This window comes from Marmota flaviventris, chromosome 11 (assembly GCF_047511675.1).
Source record: "Marmota flaviventris isolate mMarFla1 chromosome 11, mMarFla1.hap1, whole genome shotgun sequence".
NCBI classification, from domain to species: Eukaryota; Metazoa; Chordata; class Mammalia; order Rodentia; family Sciuridae; genus Marmota; species Marmota flaviventris.
The window spans coordinates 33,099,134-33,116,040 of NC_092508.1; the positions used below are offsets into that span (position 1 = coordinate 33,099,134).

Consider the following 16,907-nt stretch of genomic DNA (forward strand, 5'->3'; position numbering starts at 1 on the left):
GGGAGGCGGTGTCTGCAGCGCTCTGGGCGGATTCCTGAGGGGAGGGGCAGGGGACCGGGAGGAAAAAGTTAGGAAAAACTTTTACCCTGAATTTGCTCAGGGGAGAAAAACGCACCAGAAAGGGAATTTGCTTGGAAGATTTGCTCCTCTTCCAGGTACACTAAAATACACATTCCTGAGCAGAAGGGTGCTTTCTCCAAAGGCTCTTGAGAGGAGAAGCTGAGAACAGCTTAATGCCTTCACCGAGAGACGTGACCCAGAGAATCACTGTAGCCCTGCCTGGTCTGAAAAGGTTGGCTTGGTCTGGGGATTCTTGGTTATCTAAATGTACGCTTCGGTAGGAGGCGAGAAGGGGGTGCGCCTTGCGAATCGCTTTTCTTCCTCCAAGCCCCAACAGACCACGTGAGCCACAATCTCCTCTCACCCCCTTCCCCAATTGTAAAATGGAGGGGCAGCCTCGGAGGAGAAATCTGAGTCGGCGGAGGAGGCGACTTCAGGCGGGAGGAAGTGCAGACCCTCGAGAGGGCCCAGAATGGGGGATGCTGGGGACCCGTGACCCAGGCCACCCGCCCGCTTGTACGGCTCAGAGCCTGGAGAGCTGGTGTGGTTTAGTGGGGTTATAAGAAAGCTAAGACAGCATTGGGGGAATGGTTATAAAAGTAACCTGAGACCAGTGCCCAGGAACACTCTGTACGGTTTAGAGCGTCTGCGGTTGCCCTGTTTTCCTTAGTTCTGCGGCGTACGGCCTTTCAGGATCCCATCTTCGTTGCAGAAGCAATCATTTCGATCCTCCATTTGGAATCTGCTTACAAAAGTTTTAATGCGTATTAGAAACCAGTGCATGTGCTAATTAAAGGGTTTTCAAAAACACAAAGAGGGGTTACCCTTGTTCTCGGGTAGCGTTTTCTGATTGGCAAGCGTTCTTTTGTTCTCGATCGAATCTTCTCCCTGCTCCAGGCACTGGGCGCTCTCGCGCGCGTTCTGATTACTCCTGACTGGTTGGAAGTTGCCAGGGGGCCTCTCCGTTCTTTCTGGGCAGCCAGGAATATCGCGAATTCCCATGCAGTCAAGTAACCTGTTAAGAAAAAAAGAAAAATTCTCTCTCACGCGCGACCCCGCGCGCGTGCACAGCCACCTACCCATACCCATACCCCCACCCCACACCAATCTTATGCTTTTAAAAAACGTTATTGCTGGCCAAGCCCTTCAGCCTGTCTCAGTTCGGGGTGCTGGTGTTCTGAGAAATTTCTGATCAGGTTGAATGTTGGCACAGTTGCTGCCTCCAGTTCGCTTCTTTAGCTAGGGGGAGAAAAAACGGATTCTGAGATCTAAGACAAATTAATTGGATTCACTTCCCTTGAGACTTGGACGTCTACTGTTTTTCTTTTATTTACTTTCTATCACTGAAGTTTTCTGAGAAACCTTCCTTCCACTTCACAGTTCTTTGTCATTTCCCACTCCTGTTAATGGTTCTAAAGGGATAAGTCCTTTGGATCAAGGTGAGGTGTCAGACTGCTCACACCCTCCATCCGGCCTTCAAGAGGTATCTTTTCCCCTTAAGCATCAGTTTCCCCATCACACCAGATCTCGAGATCTCCCTCTCTCCCTCTCCCCACTTTCCCCATTTTTTTTCCTTCAAGTTAATAAAAAAGGTTAAGGAAACATTATTTGCTTTAAAAATGTTTCATTCCTCCCTTGTATTTTTTTAAGGTCTTCCCTTTTTCTTTCTAAATTATTATTCCTATTATCTACCATTGCAGAGTGTTGATATTTCGTTGAAAGATGTTTAAAGGCAATACAGCTGCTTTGCTTTGTCATTTAAAATGTGTGTGGTGGGGGGTTAGGTTCCTTTTTTCTCTCCATGAGGTTCAGGATATCCTCCTTTTCTAAATCAAATTTTCATGCTTATTCATCAGGCCACTGATCTAAGTCATCTTTGCTTATTGAGGGAGAAATACCAAGCACTGTCATCAAATAAAATGAAAACCGACAGGATAAAATACTGTTTCAAATGCAACTAAAACCAGTTTAGTTGATGAGCTTTTACTCCTCATATTATAGTCCTAGACAGCTCTGATGTTAGGTGATAGAAATAATAATTTAGAAAGAAAAAAAAAGAGCCCTTAATAAAACAGACAAGGGACAAATGAAATATTTTTAAAATAATCTATGCATAAGATGCAGAAAACCCATCCCAGATGGAAAATGTCACAGATGTGAGTCTTCTTTGCTTTGTCCCAGGCAGACAAGTGCAAAAAAGTAGAGAAGCAAAGGCAGATTAAAAACAAACAAGCAAACAAAAAACATTGTTTTGTTTTTAAAGATGATTTAAAAAAGAAAAAAAGCCTCAGTCCAGGGCAGGGATATAGCTGAGTGGTAGAGCACTTGCCTAGCATGCTGGAGACCCTGGGTTAAATCCCCCACACAATAAAAAGAAAGAAAGGAAGGAAAAGAGAGAAACACACACACACACACACACACACACACATCTCAATTCAAATTTATTACAAAAGATAAGAATTTGCTATTTGTGAGATGTCTGCTGTAGTTTTCCATGCCTTGCCTGATACAGTATGCTCTGATTTTAAGGAGTTAAGTAATAAAAAGGAATAGATCAGGAAAAGTAAGTTCACATGGGAAGGGGCTAAATTGTCTGTTTTAGGCTTTATGACAAGTATAGTAACTTTGGTTTCCATTCTGTCTTGGATCAATTTAATTTTCTTTCCAAGCAATACCTTCCAGACCCAACTCCCAAAGGCATTTACTGGTATCTTCTTTGGAACTAAGTTAAGGGTGGAAAATTTTGTAACTGTCTGCTGCAAAACTCCCAATTGTCCCTGCCCTTTAAAATAACAAAGGTCTTTATTTCTTCACATCATAGTCATATGGTCCCACAGAAAAGTGATGCTATTCATTAGCTCCAGTTTTTCAAATGCTACTTATTTTGGCTAAGTCCCAGGTTTATCTAGTTGAATTACATTCTGATGTCAGGACAGATTTGAAAATGTCCACATTTGTGGTGCCACAATCCTGTGGTTATAATGAAACTCCAGCTGCAGGAATTACTCATGCAAGACCAGAAAGGGCAGCTTTGAGCATATGCTTCCCTTTTTGGCCTATCTCTTACCAGACAGTTTTGACATAATAGTATTGAGGATTTGGAATATCTAGTTGACAGTTTGCCATTGACTGGTGTTCATTTTTGTTCAGGGTGTTGCCCCCCTTTTTTAAAAATATATATATTTTTTTGTTTTAGTTGTTGTTGAACACAATACCTTTATTTTATTTTTATGTAGTGCTAGAGGATCAAACCTAGTGCATTGCACGTGCTAGGCAAGTGCTCTACCGCTGAGCCCCAGTCCCAGCATCCCCTGCACCCCTTTTTTAAATTTTTATTTTGAGACAGGGTCTCATTAAGTTGCCCAGGCTATCCTCCAACTTGCAATCCCCCTGCTTCAGCCTCCCCAGTAGCTAGGATTATAGGCATGCACCACCATGCTCAGCTAGGAATATTTTCATTTCTAAAACACTTTCAAATACCATGAAAGAGATGTCCAGATTGAAGTAGAGGAAGACCGTGCAGACTTCATGTTGATTTAATGGCAGATTCAGTCATTGAATCTGTCTGATCAACATTTCCCTTGTTGAATAAGTTCTACTATTTATCTATTGTTGTGTAACAAACACCCCAAATTGTAGCAGCTTAAAATAACAGTGTCTCACAGTTTCTAAGTGTCAGCACTAAGCTTGGCCTCTGGCTTGGAGTCTGTCACAAGGCTGCCATCAGGGTGTTGGGTGGCTGCAGTTGCTTCAACACTCCTTTGAAAGTACCACTTCCAAATTCAAGTGGCTGTTGGCAGGCCTCTGGTTCTCACTAGCCATTTGCCAGAGCCATCAGTACTTTGGCATGTTTACCTCTCATGAGGCCACTAAAAATATGGCACCTTTAGAGCAGAGAGAGAGAAAGATGTCAATCAGAATGGAAACCTCAGTCTTTTTGTAACCTAACCTTGGAAGTGACATCCTGTTGCTTTTGCCATATTCTGCTCATTAGAAACAAATCATTAGATCTACTTATACTCAGTGAGTAGCAGGGGTTACAGAAAGGTATGAAAATCCAATGGAACATTTTAGAAGTTGTGTACTATGAGGGTTATTCCTTCCTTCCTTCCCAGAGTATTATGAACAAAAGGTCACAGAGAGAAACACCCCTTGGGTCTCTGCCTTTGAGGAGTCCAGAAAAAGCATCATAAAGATGCCGCTTGTATCTGATAGAATTAGAACAGAACCCTAATTCTGACCAACTTCTTTTTCAAAACAGTTGGACTTGAGGAAGAAAGAATATGGAGGAAGTTGATTAATGAAAGGCCATCAGTGATCCTGGACAAAATCTCCAAGTGCAGAAAGTGGGCCAGTCTGGGATATCAAATCTGTGCTCAGAGGACAGAGGTTCTGGATCATAGGCTACAGAAAGAGACTTTAGCCATCTGGGTTATGAGGTGAAAGTACTGCTAGTAATTGCCACTTGTGTCTTAAGGGCCAGTCAGTACAATGCCCAGATCTAGGAAGCACTGCAGAGGTGGTTGGCACATACTGGTTTACTTCTGCTCTTCACCATTGACCTCATGTCCTGCCTCAGGCAAGTCACTTAACCTCTCTAGATCCCCAGCATGTTGGGAGAATTAATGCCACAATATTTACAAAATACTTTGTGATCCAAGGTTTAAAAAATCATGGGGACAGACTTCTGATTTGGTGAGGTGGGGGTGTAGTTCAATGGCAGAATGTTTACCTCACATGCATAATAAGACCCTGGGTTCTATCCCTAGCACTGCAAAATAATTAAATAAAGTACCTTAAAAAAACAATTATGGTTTGGTTATATGGATACAAAGCAGAAAGGAGAGAAAATAAAAGGCCATATTAGATGCCTACTTTGTGGCTCTGGATCTTTGCTGAGGTTATTTTTTATATTTTATGCTGGTAAATGTCTAATTCTCTAGAGGAAAAAAAGCCCTGATCTATACATTTTCCAATTTCCATGGTGTGAACACATGGCCAATTTCAAGCCAACATGTCAGTGAACTTGGAGTCTGTAAAACATGTACATAAGCAGCAACACAAGCCCCTAAGAGCTGACTCTAGCTCACCTCTGGTTTTATAGAACTTCTCTTCAGATTGTTTTAAGAATCAAAATAATATTTTAAATATAATGACTATATTTATACAGTGCCAGGTGGTTTAGGTACACTATCTCTAATTTCATAACAATCTGGGGAAGTTCAAGGTATAGATTCCTTTTTATAGTAGCCAAGTTGGACTAAAACTTTTATATAATATTTTTCACTTCTTACTGCACTATTTGATGTCTTCAGGGTAAACATGACTAATCTTACTCCTTTTATATGTCTGATCAAAAGCCATCCCAACATTTAGAGAAGACCCCAAATTCTAGGCTTGGGAAATCAAGCCTGGTTAGTGATGAGTCCCTGAACATTATACTTATACAGGTCTCAAACCTTTTTGGAAGTGTCCATTAATTTTCTCTAATTTCTCAAGGAACAATTTAATCCCCTTTGTATAAGATGGACATGTGGGCATCTAGTTTAGAATATGTGGGAAATTTGGTGGCTGATCAGTCTCTCCCCAAAGGGAATTTTGGCAAGCTATCACTTCAGAGAACTAGGAAAAGCTACAAGAACCAGATTCACAGCAGTGGTGAACGTCTCCAGAGAACCTTCCAGAAAATTGAAGGTGGAAGTTAGAGCTGTGGAGCTCGTGCCTGGTGGGTCATGAGAATCATCTGAGGAATAAAATGTACTTGTGAGGGAGAGAAGGAGGAGGGGGGTGGGGAAGAAAGAGAAAGGAAGGAAGGAAAGAAGAAAGTTCAGAAACCTGAGCACTACCTCAGAAATGTTGAGTCAGAATCTCTGGCGTGGGACTTGGGGATTTAATTTTTAAAAGCTCACTTAGTGATTCTTTTGGGTTAGTCAGGCTTGGGAACTGCTGATCCAGACTTCTATTCCAAACCAGTGCATTGTGTCACTGATGCTGCTGATGCCTTATAGAATGTTTTCAGTCACTCACGAACACCTCACTCTACTTGATGAACCAGAGAAAGGAAATAATGAGACCTACAAGGAAGTCTTACATGAGGTGTGATTCTGTGTGTGTGTGTGTGTGTGTGTGTGTGTGTGTATGCACATGCATGTGTGTGCATGTAAAAGATAGAAAGTAGGAGAGAGGGTTAGTTCACTGTCTGGTTGTATGGTGTGATGTTGGGTCTGGGACCTTATTTATGAGGCTCAAGTTCACAGTGGCTATTCTGAAATGTAACAGCTGCTGCTCCCACAGTGCACTTGGTACCATTTTCTCAGACTGACATTGCCATCCTTGTACCACATGAACCTTGACCTCAGAGATTGAGCAGGAATAGATGATGTGACCCAGTCATGAGGTTGTCTGGCATGAGGCCGCTGTCCAACAGGTGTGCCTGCTAGATAGCAAATGGCCACCTAACTAGATTCTTCTTGCGGGGGTGGGGGGGGTCTAAGGGTAAATATACTGGCAGAAGATGAGAAACTTTCAGTGAGACGGGGAAAGTAGAAACAAAAGAAGGAAGGGGACAGGAACATTTGTTTCAAGAAGACTAAAAGACCAGGTTACAAGAGTTGCTTCCTGGCTCTTCCTGCCCTCAGAATCCTAGCATCCCTGGCTGCTTGTCTTTTACCATGTTAATCACAGTGCTAGGAACTGGAAAAGGCTGAAAACAGGTCTCTTCCTACTTTCCCCTGGGCAGCGTGGGCCCTTAGCTGCAGAAGGCTGAACGCAGGCTCAGCACCAGTCTAGCAGAGGCATCCACTCTGGGCTGGCTAGCAAGGCTCAATTTTGTAGCCACCTTCACCTTGCTCAATAGCCTGGATTAAGAATGCCAGAGTATACTTTCCATGATTGCAACTGACATTGAGTTGACTGTGATTGCAAATGTGTAAGAAGGAATATCTGTAAAGTCCCAGGAGAACTCTTTCTTCTATGTTGTTTGGAAAAACAAATAAGTATGCTAAAGCATATAGTGTCCTCAGCATTGAATAGAGATGCTAGTTTCCCTCAATATGGTTGAGAGCCACAGCCCAGTCAGAATGACGCCTGGCATTTGCCAGAGGGAATGGTTGAAAGGGGATGCCGGCCAGCGAACCATTGAGATGATGATTTGCATTAAGCTATATATAATTGCTGTGTTGCTGGATTGATTGAATTGTATATTTGACCTTTACTGTGGGCAATAGGGCGGCTCTTGCTGCCTCGGGCGCCCGCTTCTTTGGAGTTCCCGAGCAGTTCTCCCAGGGGTTCGGGGAGATTGGGTGCACAGAGCCCGGTGGAAGGAGTGTGTTCCCGTGTGGTGTGCAGTGCCGATGAGAGTTGGGGAATAAAGAGTTGCTGTTTGAATCTACAAGGCTTTGTGGCAGCTTGGTTATTTGTGCCCAGCCAGACTGCGGAACAATATCTCTTTTCCTCTTTTCCAGTGATAGAACTTCCAGTCTTTGGCTGGATATACGACCAAGTTGCATAAAGGTTCCATTTTCCAGCCTCCGAATGGCAGCCACTGAGTTCTGGCCACCAATGTCAACAATATTGTTGTGTGCAACATGAGGGAACCAGATTTCCCCTTCTCCCCTCCTTCTAATGCCAGAACTCCAGAGGTGACCTTGGGAAAGGAGTAAAAGATAAATGGGCTGGGGTGGCTGACACTGTGACATACCATGCTGACCTGAACAAACTCCCTCTGGATTTCTCAAATAGAAATAAACTTCTGTTTTGTTTTAGCTAACATTATTTGAGGTTTTCCTATGTTCACAGCCAAGATTTGTCCTATTTATTGCGATGGCCTGGTGAATAGTAGGCACAATCCAATGTTTTTGAGAGCTCTTTGTACTGTATTCTTTCTTATATTTTAGTGTCTTCTTATCTTACCTGTTTATTTGGAAGTCCTTGAGAGTAGGAATCTTGTCTTATTTTTCTCAGTTGCCTTTCACAAGGCAGATGTTTGATATGAATTTGTGCAGCTCATCAATCAGATGAGGTTTCGTGAAAATAAAGACCTATGAATGGCAGAGATAAAGAAGAAAGACTAGCTAGGGACAAAAGAACTGGGAATAGTTAAGGACCACAAGTGCATATCAACGATGTACTACTATCGCTCTTAAATTGAACATAAACTTGGGACATGAAAATGAAATTAAGTGATACGAAGGAACTGGTATGAAGAGTACCTCACATGAGTTTAAAAGACGATTATTCTCAAAGGAGAGGTGCGGGTGGTGGGAGAAAGATTGAATTTTTAAAAACCTGCTTGCTGGGGCCACCTCTGGAAAGTCTGTTAAAAGCTCCCCAAGAGATTCTAATGTGAAGCCAGGATCCAAAACAGCTGACAAGAAGACAAGGTGAAAGTGTTGGTTTCTCTTGGGAAAACATATGAAGTCATTTAATTATGTCCTCAAACGAATGCAAGTCTGTTTTGAGATGGATGGTTGCATTTCTCTCTCCATTGGATCCTTTTAGGAAAGACTTCAGGGACAGCCAGGAAACTGAGAAGAACCCTCATTGTCCTGATCCAGCCACTAGCCCCTTGGCCTAGCCAGTGGGTGTACCTTTGCGGAGGCTCTTCCTCAGGGAGCAGGGCTTTGTGATCTAGTTCCTCACCTAAGCCAGGACTTCCTACAACAGGGACTGTCATGCATGGTCCTGGAATGGAGCCCATTTCTTCCCGGCCCCTGATAACTGGCTTCCATCTGGCTGGGCTCTGCACCCTGAGTGTTCTCCTGAGGGCCACTTGCCCATCGCTTTTCTTCCCTTTTACATTTCCACTTAGCCCCTCCCCCCACTTTTCCCTGCCTTCTCCCTATTATTATAAATGGCACTTTAAACTCTAGAGCCAGGCTCTTCAATTAAGGTGTAGACAAAGTGGTTTGACTCCACTTGATTAAAAACTCTGTGAAAGAGAACCCAAACCTCAAAACATTTGCCTTTCAAAGCCAGGAGAGCAGGAGGGAGAAACTGTTAAGTGATCTCGAATTTGCCAGATGTCAGTTTAAAGGGGCCTAGGAATTCCTCAGCCATTGTTTACCAAATCCTTCCTCCAAACCTCAGTGAACCAGGGGCTGGGCTACCTGGCAGGAAAGGCCGCTGAAAAGCCACGGCTGGATCCCAAGGGGCGGGGTGGGAGGTGATGGTGGTGGCAGCGCTGCCCTCGGTGGGAGTCATCTGAATCTTGATTTCCCCTGGTAATTATCTGGGGCTGCCCTTCGAGAAATCAGTTCTCTTTGCAGTTGGGAAATTAACCCTTAATCTCCACAAATGAGGGCAATCAACCCATTTACTAAATAAACACAGATCATTACAGACTGGCTGCCCCTCTTTGTGATTTAATTTGAGAATGGCTTCACCTGAGGAAGGATCAAGGAGTGGCTGGACTGGAGTGACCTGGTGGGGTCGCTAAGCTGCGATGGCAGTGGTGGCTGAGGGCAGGCAGAGTGAGCTGGGCTAAGACTGGAGAGGCTTTTGAAATGTCCTTCTCTAGAGAAAATCTGAGTCCCTTCTGGATTTATCTGGGTGGTGGTGGCGGCAGGGGGGTTCTGTTTCTTGGTGTTAATTTTGGCTTTGAAAGTGTGTGAGGTGGTTAAAGCAACTGCTATTAGAATGCTGGCGATCCGAAGCCTCTGGAATGGGAACAGAGGAGCCCTTTATTTCTCAGCTCACTCATTAATATGTTGAGGAATCTCTCCTTGCATTTAATTCCCTGCTTCAGTCACCAGTTACTCTGTTTATATGTAATCACAGAAGTTTATTTAAATCATGGCAGTTGCATTGCAGTGGGGTTCAGGGTGCTGTGCCAGGCGGATGTGCGTGCTCAAGAAATGACTGAGTGACTGAGTAAGGTATAGCTTAACTTGAAAAGGGAGTCATAAAACCACATGGCCTTTATTTAGAGCCTACCAAGTGTCAAGCTCTGAGCCAGAGGCTGGGCACATATGTCTCTGCCTTCCTGAATCTTACCATCTTGATTAACAGATGAATGTGGTTTTCTGCTGTGACCTCGAATTGGTCTCAAAATTATAATGAGACTTCAGCACTGAGCTAGGGAGCCAGCCTATCCTGTGACTTAAAAAGGAGAGGGTGAATTGGAGAATGAGTCAGGGATTTAGTTTTCAGTAAGGACCTCAGAGTCCAGTAATTCCTTCCTTTTATTTTACAGGTAAGAAAGCTCAAGGCCCAGATGGTGGAGTGAATTGTCCAAGGATTGACAGACAGAACTGGGACTGGAATCCACACATTTTGGTTCCTGGGACCCTGTTTTATCCAAGAACCTTGCACATAAAATGGCCTGACTTTGTGCTCTCTACTTCCTGCTCCTCTCAAACTAGAAATGGCTTGCAGGAGCTCCAAAGTAAAAGATCAGAGCGACTAGTCTAAGCCACCGCAGGGTGGCTTCTGTCCTGGTGAGTGGCTGCTCTGCTTGTTGTGCTGACCCCTCACACCTGGGCCTTTCACTGGGAGAGGGCGGAGAAGCCGCTGTTGGGGTCCAGCCTGATCCCAGCGGCAGGGGAGGGAGGTGGCTGTTCCTGTTGGCTGTCTGAGCCGGGCAGTGGGCTGCTGGCCTATTCCTGGGGCCTCCAGCAGACTTGTGAAGAGCTGCTGCCAAAATGGAAGAGTCAAAACAGCCCCCGGAGATGGGAGAGGAAGCATTTAGAGAAGAGGTAAACAAGAGAAGCGACAGACTTCTCACTCTAGCAAAAGGCACTTTGGTTTACTTGTGAAACTTCACTCCTCCTCTTCCCCCAGCCTTAAATTTGTAAAGCTGGTCCAGGCTCCAAGAGATGGCCCATGATTTTAAAGCCTGAGTTCTGAGGACCATATTGGTCTTGCTGTGTTTTTGGCACCCAGGGTGGTGATGTCCTGACTTAAATTCCAGCTAACAGCGGAGGCTAAACCAGCTGACTGACTCCAGTGTCTAATATTAGTCGTATTGTTACTATTTTTATTAGTAGCTAACATTTATCTGCTACTCACCCCCGTCAGGCATGGCATTGCGTTAAGCCCTTAACCCGCCCCCCTTAATTCCTTGTCTTCACAGCAGGCTTTGGAAGTGGCTAACCTTTATTTAACCCATTTTAAAGATGGGGAAATCAAGGTATGTAGAGGTCCAGTGTCACATAAGCAGTAAGAAAAGGATTGAAACTTTGAGCTCCGTTCTTTCTTTGAAGAAAGGAAATTGTGAGAAGGAAAGAAGAAAAGGGAAGAAATTTAATTTGCTCCTAACAGCATGAGCCAGCCAGGTGCCTAAGTGTTTTCTGGCTTGGAGAAAGCCCCCAGACAGCAAAGAGAAGGGTGAGTTCCTGTTGTTTACGGAAGCCTAGGTGAGGACACATGTCTGTCTCTAAGAGGACATCACAAGAGCAGGATATTCATAGGATGCTGGGTCAGTGTCAGGTACTTAGGACACCTTTCCTCGTAACCAGCTCACATTTCTCACTCTGCTAGGAGGAGTGGGGGAGTTTTTCCATGACCATTTTTAAAGCTCTTAGTTTTGGTATCGTGGGGACTCTTTTCCTCTTTCTTTGGAGATACAATTTGAGAGGCTTGACTGACAACCCAGGTTTGTGGGTTTGACTCCTCGATTAGTAGCTTATTAGTTATGTAGCTTTGGATAAGCTATTTAATTTCTCTGGAGCTCAGTTTCCTCATCTGTAAATTGGTAATCATAATGTCACTTGCCTTATAAGATTGTGAGGATTAAATGCAATAGCACAATGAACTCAGCACCTGGCATGCCATTAATGCTCAATAAAAGGTAATTATTATTGGTCATTGCTTAAAGAGGCAGTTCAGTCTAGGAAGATGGGAGCTGAAGTTTCTGATTTCTCAGAAGGCTGCTGGTATCCTTTATGCTCAGTTGAGAATGAAAATACTGTAGGAATAGCCGGGCCAGAGGAAAGGCAGGCTTCCATCTGAATATTTCCAATGAACCAGTAAGCTGAAAAGATGTCTATTTATAAGTTGCGACAGACCACAGGAGCTGTTGAAAAGAAAGATTTCTTTTCCAAATCTGGATACTTACACCCCATAGAAAAGATATTTTGGGCCTCCCATGTTTATTTCTACGCATGTCCTTTTTAGGCATAGGTCTTTCAGAACCAAGAACTGTGCTAGGTATGAATGAAAGTGGGGGGGGGGGAAGCCTTCCTTCCTAGCACTATGTATATAGAGTTTATCAAAATAATCAAAGTCTTCAGAGCAGCTGACCTTCTGGTGGAAAACAGAAAAAGTGAAGTCCCAATGGTACATTTTTCACCTTGTTCAACTTTGCTTTTTTTTTTTTTTTTTTTTGGTACCAGGGATTGAACTCAGGAGCACTCAACCACTGAGCCACATACCCAGCCCTATTTTATATTCCATTTAGAGACAGGGTCTCTCTGAGTTGCTTAGCGCCATTGCTGAGGCTAGCTTTGAACTCATGATCCTCCTGCCTTGGCCTCCCAAGCTGCTGGGATTCCAGGTGAGCACTGCCGCACCCAGCTCAACTTTGCTTTTTATTTTTGACCTTTCTATTTCATTTGGAATACAAGCCAATTAGAAATGCCCTCAGAGCATTCTGGAATCTAGACTGGGGTTGTAGCTCAGTGGTAGAGTACTGGCCTGGCCCTGGGTTCTATCTGTAGCTCCATGGAGGGCGGAAAGCCTCTGGAATCCTGTCCATCTTTGCAAGTGAAAGACTCAGAAGCAGTTATTGGCCTGGAAAATCCCTGGTAGGCAGTGTCTACATCCAAACCATATTATTATTTCCCAGGAGGCTTTTAATAAATATGTATTGAATAAAATAAAGTTGCTTTCTATCTTTCTTTACATACTAATTTTTTAAATTTTTAAAAAATACTTATTATTATTATTTTTAGGTGGACACAATATCTTTATTTTGTTTTATATGGTGCTGAGAATCGAACCCAGTGCCTCAAGCTTGTTAGGCGAGTGCGCTACCACTTGAACCACATCCTCAGCCCCTAATTTTTTTAATTTAAGATCATTTTCCCATCATAATTTCTGAAAGTTAAAGCACTGAAGTTTGTGTTTATGTATATGAAATAACAATTAATTGTCTGAGTTGGGCCCAATCTCTGTCCCCCACTACAAAACTGCAGTGGTCCCTAGACCTATCACCATGGCCTCCTCTTGAATAAAGTTTGCCTTACCATCTATAAAAAACAAAACAAAACAAAACAAAAGAACAGACAAAACCAATTAATTACAATCCAGGGGTATGGCTCAGACAGCATTTACCTAGCATGTGCAAGGCCCCAGTTTCATCCCCCAGCACTGGAAAAACAACAACAAAAAAAGGAAACAAACAAACAGTTATAAAAATGCTGTTTTATGGTGTACCAAGTGAAAAATGTGGTCTCTCATTTATGGCTTCTATAAACATTAAAGACTTTGAACACCTCAAACCCTAAAAATACCATCTTATTCTTTAAAAAACCTCACATTGTTTTTTTAATAAAATATATATATTTTTTAGTTATAGATGGACACAATATCTTTATTTTATCTTTATGTGGTGCTGAGGATCGAACACAGTGTGCATGCGAGGCAAGCGCTCTCCCTCTGAGCCACAATCCCAGCCCAAAAAAACCTCACATTCTTTTGATAAATGTAGGGAAAAAAAACACCTCAGAATTGCTTTAAAAAGTCTAATATGTTTTTATTTCCATTTTTTTTTTTTTAGATGCAGAAATGGAGACTTAAAGAGGCTGAATAATTTGCCCAGTATCATAGAGCTAGTAACTCTTAGGGCTGGAATTTGAACCCAGGCAGTTCTGCTCTAGCATTGGAGCTACCACTTGGTCACACCAGCATATCAGGTGTGTGTGTACCTCTGGCCAATTAGCCTTTCTGGCTGGCAAGATCTCACCTCTACCTGAACTCCAGGGAGAGAAGGCTATCTTTAAAGGTTCCCATTTCATTTTTTAGTTTAATTGTTAGAAAGTCCTTCATTATATTGAACTAAAATCTGCCTCCCCAAGGCTTCCATTGATCTTCACAGAACAAATTTAATCCCCCTTCCATACAAACGCTCTCACACAGATGTGTGCCACCCCGCCCCCGTGCCTCTTCCTGCGCATCGTTTGTGGGAACACTGGAAATAGGCCCTCTCATGGTTCCAAGCCCCCAAAGCAGCTGAGGCCAAGGGGAGGCTGGATGGAGCTTATGGAGGGGGTGGAATGTTAAATCAGGTATTGCAAATAGCTCCCAGGCAATATTTAGAACCGTGGGCAAGAATTTCTTGGGAACTAGCTGAGTGGTCCTATCATCCCTGAATTATATGCCTCCCTGTATCATAGATGTTGCTATAAGATGTATTTGGTCCTAAAATTGGGGAGCACAGTGGAATAGCTGTGACTGTGACCCTCTGATTTATAGCTCAATCTTTATTCCAACTTAATGGGGTTCCCTAGGAAAGGGAACCATGTGCAAAAAAATTAGTGAGGATGAGACACAGAAAGACATAAAAATGGAGAGGATGAAGGACCCCAGTGATATGAAAAGCGGTTCTGCAGCAGGAAAGATGGCAGCAGATAAGGCAAGGAGATAAATGAATACCTTGGTCTGGACATGAAAGAGCTGGAAGTGTTTGTCTTCTCCACTGATTACATAATAGAAATCAGAACACTTAAGAAAGTTGCCAGGTGGATATAGTACTAAAGCAACCAAGCCAGCTCCCCTAGAGGGCTTCATGGAAAGGAATGAGAAGAAGCACCTTTGACAGCAATCTTTAGCTATCTTCTGTCCCTTTCTCCCCTCAACTACCAGCTTTTAGTTTGACTATGGCACCCAATGGATTCATGGCCTATTATCTATCCTTTTGTGGTCACATGGCCAAGAATTTCCAAAAGGTCAGCAATGATGACAGCCCCAAAACTTGGTAGAACCCAAATCCTGACCCCCAACGGAAGATCTTTGGAGAAATGGCAAAGATATGCAATAAAATAAAGATGCCTCTGTTGTGCTAATTGTGTGTTCAAACATCCATTCAAAGACACGTGGGCCAGGCCTGTAGCTACAGTGGTAAGCAAGACCAACTCAGTCTCCATGTCAGGCTAATCAGACTCATTGTGCAAAACTCTGTGTTAGCCTGAGCTGGTATGAAGCTCTGATCATCTCAGCCCCCTTTTAGGACTTTTAGGAAGGAGATGTGGAGGGTGAACATTTTCTCTGCAGTTGGAATAGGATGCTTCTGGCTGGATACTACCTCTGCCTGTGTTGGCTCTCTTCTTGGAGATGTGAGGTGTACAGCTATGGGGGTGGGGGCGTAGGGGGCTTCCCCCCTTCACACTCCATTGGACAATTCCCCTTTGTCTAAATTTGGATATTGCTCTCTAATGCACAGAGGCTAAGCGTAGCAGTGTCAGCCTCTCCTGGAATATGGGGCCAGGCCTTTGAGCAGACAGGCATTCCTCATCTTCAGTCTCTCAGCATCTCAGAGCGATTAACATAACATGACACCAGGCCCATCAAGATAAGGATCCTAATGGCCACAATGGCTTCCCTTTCTTCCCCCAGTCCTTCTTTATTGCTCTGTGCTTTCCGCTCACTTCCAGCAGGGAAGAGTTTAGAAGCATGGGGCTAGGCCAGCCGTTCTGCAGGCTGCTTCCCGCAAGGCTTGTGCGAGGGCTCCAGGGACGGGAGGCATTTCCCTTTAATAAGCTTCTCACACTACATTAAAGATAAAAGGGGAAGGGAAATATTTATATTCTGACAAAGCAGCTCTTCCCTTCAGGCTCTTGTTTTATTTATTAACTTGCTCTGTCCCTCTCTGTCTCTCTCCTCTCTCTCTCTGTTTCAGGGGCTAGGCATTTGCGGTCCTTCTCCCCTTTAGTCATTAATTTTGTGGGTGAGTGACAGTGACAGGGGGACTTAGAATTGTCAAAGAGACGGGATTGTAGGTGGGTGCCATTCCCAGGGGACACAAACAGCTGTTTCTCCATCCTCCTGGGAGCTACTTCCCATTACCACTCTTATTATATAGCACCTGGACGGTGGAATAGATCACACTGGTTAAGTTATGTCATTTTTAAATGAAGCTGTGTCAGTGGGCAAATTGTCAGAAGTATGGTAACCTAGGTGGGTGGCTGTGTGCCAGGGATCTCTTTGACCTCCTGTTTTATGACACATTTTCTTCTCTCACAGAGATGATCCCTTAAGGAGGCTTATTTCTTCCCAGCTAATCTACCCAGAGCCAATAAAACATGGGTATGCTGTTCTGAATCTTGATTTATCCTTTTGCAATGATTATCGTTAAAGTTTCAGACCACCTATTGTTCTAAAGCTGTGGCAGGTTGTTAAGGAGTTAATCCTCTGCTCCCTACCCACCACTTACCCCCTTTAAGGAGTCTGCCTTGATTAGTGGAGGCAGGAGGACAGGAGAGGTTAGGTTCTGCTCTTTTGGCTTGGGTAGTAAGTACCTGGGAGTTGAAGCTTCTGCTTTTTGGTAATTTCTTTTTCTTTTTAAAAATGACACATGATCATCACTTAAAAATTCAAGAACAAGGAAAGCAACAAATGACCTGCCCATCTGTGGAGAAGCAAAGGTGGGTCAAGAGCTCAGATTTTGGAGCCTGCATCTCTGGGCTGGATCCTTTAGCTCTACCATGTATTAACAGCAGGAGACAGTGCCCGGCCTCAGTTTCCTTACCAGTAAAATGGGGGTGATGGTTGTATCTTCTTCTTAGGAATCTTATAAGGATTAACTTTGTAGATGCTTGTACAGTACTTAAAAAACCTTGTAAGAATCAGCTATTGTTATTATTACCATCCAAAAATAACCAGTGAATAATTCTTGATACATATATTCCAGA

General features: G+C 43.5%; 1 long non-coding RNA gene across 2 annotated transcripts; it reads left to right on the forward strand.

Annotated features, from left to right (window-relative positions):
* The first annotated feature begins 90 nt into the window (after positions 1-90).
* LOC139707638 (uncharacterized) lies at positions 91-15,062 on the forward strand. 2 transcript variants are annotated; one of them, XR_011709077.1, is made up of 4 exons: positions 91-155; positions 10,253-10,496; positions 12,393-12,553; positions 13,778-15,062. It is a non-coding gene; the product is annotated as an uncharacterized lncRNA (long non-coding RNA). The 2 variants fall into 2 exon arrangements; XR_011709078.1 differs by having other exon boundaries at positions 113-292.
* The last annotated feature ends 1,845 nt before the right edge of the window (positions 15,063-16,907 follow it).